Source organism: Sorex fumeus, unplaced genomic scaffold (assembly GCF_029834395.1).
Source record: "Sorex fumeus unplaced genomic scaffold, SorFum_2.1 ptg000265l, whole genome shotgun sequence".
Lineage (NCBI taxonomy): Eukaryota > Metazoa > Chordata > Mammalia > Eulipotyphla > Soricidae > Sorex > Sorex fumeus.
Genome location: NW_026606322.1, coordinates 14,230,043 through 14,234,160, shown reverse-complemented (window position 1 = coordinate 14,234,160; position 4,118 = coordinate 14,230,043).

Below are 4,118 nucleotides of genomic sequence, written 5' to 3'. Positions count from 1 at the left end.
GTATAAGATGAGGATCCTTGTCAACATATAGAGAAATGGAATATTGTAGAAAAAGAAAGAATTTTCATCCCCCTCATCACATACACACACACACACACACACACACACACACACACACACACACACACACCTGCCACTTCCTGCTATTCTCTCTTCCCTCTTACAGACTTTACTGATCCCACTACATAGTTAATCTTACTAGAGGGTACTATATCTGTAAAAACTGGTTTGATACTATTTAAAATTTCTATACCTTATTTGTGCTTAATGGTGCCATGTTTAGTTATGCTTAAACTACTTGATGGTTGCAATAGAGTATTGTCAGGAAAAAGTATCTGGTTAAATCTCTAGGGAATTTGGTGTACCTTCATTTATTTATTATTGTTTTATATCCACAATCATTATACTTAAGACAGGGTAATTGTTTAAAGTAATGACTTCTACAGACTATGTGCTAAGTCTATACAAGTGTCTCTAATTTTATACAATTAGCCAGGGATTTTTTAAATATTTAAATACTGACACAATACTAATCCTACTGAATCAAACTCTAACCAGGAGTTGAGAACTGGGAAAGACTTTTACAATTTTACAGATTTGTGGGGCTGAGAGATAGTACAGTGGATAAGTTGTTCACCTTATGTACTGCACAATGGGGTTTGATCAACTACACCCTAGGTGGTGCACTGCTCCCTGCCAGGTTTGATTCCTGAAGACAGAGCCAGATGAAGGCCCAGAACATAGCTTGGAGTGACCCCGTTGCACCCCCCCCGAAATAAAAGTAAAATATTCTTAGGCGATGGTGATGACCACACACAACTTGGAAATGTTCTTGACAGTTATCTTCCAGAGCCATTCTACATGCTGGAGTTTATAGCAATTCTGCTGAACCATACAAATGCAAAAGAAGTGTAGCCTTAGTGCTTTTATAGAGGCTTAAAATAGTTTTACAATAGTAATTACAGTTAACAATTTAGTAATTCAAGTGTTATACAGTTATTTTCTTATGCTTGGTATGCTCTCAGTTATTTCTTGAACATGCATTTTGTTTCCTTATCACTCTAATTGGCTTCTGAAATACCAATTTACTTATGATTGATTTCTTTTTCAGTGGAGTCTCATAGTTAATTAAAGATTCTTTTTTCTTTTCCCAAATTCATTTCTCTCTTCTTTCACTTTATTTATTATTGAAATATTTACTTATGTTTTGATCTGTGAGCTAGCCTATTAGCTTTTCAAGAAGAATCTCATTTAATTAATCTTGTTTTTTATGTGTAGCAGTATATATAATGATATGGACTATATTAAACATAAGTATATATGTTATAGTTATGCATATAAACAAATATATACATAAGTATATATGTATATATTTTATATGTTTGCATATAGATAAATATATAAACATAAAATATATGTTTTTCACATATAGAAAATTTTTAGAGCTATAGTTGAGGAATAACCTCTTATTTTACATTTCTTTTTTCATAGCTCTATTATATCATTGTCAGTGTGAATTTTTATTTCATTGATTTTTTATATTAGATATTTTAAATTCTTTTATTTTTGATTAATCATTTCTATAACAGTTAATTTAATTCCTTAGATACATTTTAATACTTGTTTATTTTGACACTGAATTTATCCTTTTCACATTTTTTTCCATTAAGTAATTCTGTGGACCTTCAAGATATGTTTTGATTCTCTAGATATTTGTTTTATGGAAAGAATGCATTTAATCTTGGTCAATTTTTTCTTGAATCCCTATCCTGGTCAGGGAAAATATGCCTGAGAATAAAATTCTTCATTGTCCCCATCTTCTCTTTATACCAGACTTTTTCTATATCTGAACTTAATGACTAATCCAAATCAATTTGCTGTTCTTTTGTTTGGTTTGGGGGTTACACCCATGAGTGCACAAGCCTTACTCTTGGCCTGTCCTCAAGAATCACTCTGGGAAGGCAGAGGGGTATATACAGGGTGTCAGGGATCAAACCTGGGTCAGCTGCATACCAGGCCTTGGAGATATCTAAAAGGACACAGGTCTCTTGTGTGTGAAACTCTAGATATAATTCTACCACCTCATGGTTCCATAAACTACTGGATGTCACCTTAGAGGTGATCTTAGAGGATCCCTAAGCACTTCACTGTGGTCTAGTCACAGCACTTTGGAGTTAAGTAGCAAACCGGTAAACTGATGGTAGCCTCCAAGTAATCTAAACACCATGGCGGGTAGCTCTAAATAAAACTTACTAAAATATAGCAAACATCCTTAAGAATTTTCTATTTGTAGTATAAAATTTATTTTTAGAAAGACAAATGTAACTAGCAGAATATGAAGTTAATGCAGCAAAGATAACTTTAGCCACTGTCTTTATTATATAAAATGCATATCTATACTCTTTAGATGTTTATCCTCCACAGTTTTAAAGGTATTAGATGAAATCTCATCTCTAAACTTTTACATTTTTTATTTTCCCAGTAGTAACTTAAGATTCACCTTCAAAGTAGTCACAAAGATTAACTTTAATATTGTGGGGCAATCTTAATTCAGCCAACTTGAAATAATTTATCTTATTTGAAATACTCCATTGTTGACTTTCTTATTAAGTAACTAAAAATTTAAGTTAACAAGCATTTCAGAGATAAATCTGTCTAAGAACTTCTCATTTGATTTAATCTTTTGCTTTTTCAGTAAGCTTATCTTAGAATTGCCATTGGTAATATTGACACAAGAACCTTCATTTTGTTTCTATTTTAGTCATAAACCTTTTAAGACTAGGTCAACTACTTTTTTTTGCTAGATAACACAAGATAAGTAAATTACTACACATGGACAGAAAGGAATTTTTTTATCCAATTTTGTGTTTTGAGAGATCTGCATGTATTAAACTAAGCTATTACATTTCACACTAGTTTTATTCACCAAAAATTTTTTCAGACTATAATGTTTTTGACCAGTTAGTTTTTTAATTCTATCCAGAAGCAAAGCTTAAGAGGTAAGATATACAAACATGCATTTAGATACAAAAATATGCATTTCTATATTTCCTAAAATTTTAGATTTCTATAAAAAATCAAACTGCTAATGTTTTCTTCAAATCACTAGCATTTTCTTTAATTTAATTTCAATACTCATGTTCTTGAGCTTCAATATTCTTAAAGTTTCTGCAATCATGCGTATATTTGTAAGAAAAAAAGATAATCTAATTCCCAGTAGATACTAGGTCTTGTTCTGTAAGAGAAACGCCACACCTAGATCTTATTAAGTTCATTCTGCTTTTGTCCCCCTTTATATCCATAGGGTATAAATCTTGCATGTCAATTTATTGTCATTTGGGGGGTGGGGACAAGCAGGTTTGGGGGCCACAATTGGTGGTGATCAGAGCTAAGATGGGTTCCGTGTTTGGGGGTCACTTGTAGAAATGCTCAAGAACCACGTGGTTCTGGGAATTTAATGAGGATCCGTCGTATACAGGGTGTCTTAACCCGTGCACTATTTCCTCTCCCCGTTCACTGTTGTTTTTAACTCATTGTGGGTTTAAGAGTCTCTGCTGACCACTGAACTCATAGAGGCACTTTTGTATTAGAGTGAGAGGCCTAAATTATATTAAATACAAACCCAGGTTTTTCAAAATACATTACTTTTCTGACCATGAAATTTTTGCATCATTTGTTTACTTTTTTAAATTCCCTTATTCATTATCAATAAAAAATTAAATGGAAATTTTTAAAATTTTTATATATTCATTTTAAAAATAAGTTTAGAAATTTTGCAACTTAAATGTGATCCAACATTTAGCAAACATTTTTGTTACTATTTATGCACAAGATCCAGTGGTCAGTTGCATGAAAGACAAGTACCCTACCCACTGTACAATCTCTCTATCCCCCTATTTATTCAGTTTTTCTGATTCTGCTTCAAAGATTTTTAAAAGCACTGTAGCACTGTCCTCCCATTGTTCATCAATTTGAAAATTATTATTCTCCTATATTCTAAATCTAAGTGTTTTTAAGTTTTCATATAATTTACAATATTATATTAGTGATGTGAATTGAGAATTTAAACTTTAATTGATATTTCAACAAAGAACAAATGCTTCAAAATTAATTTATCA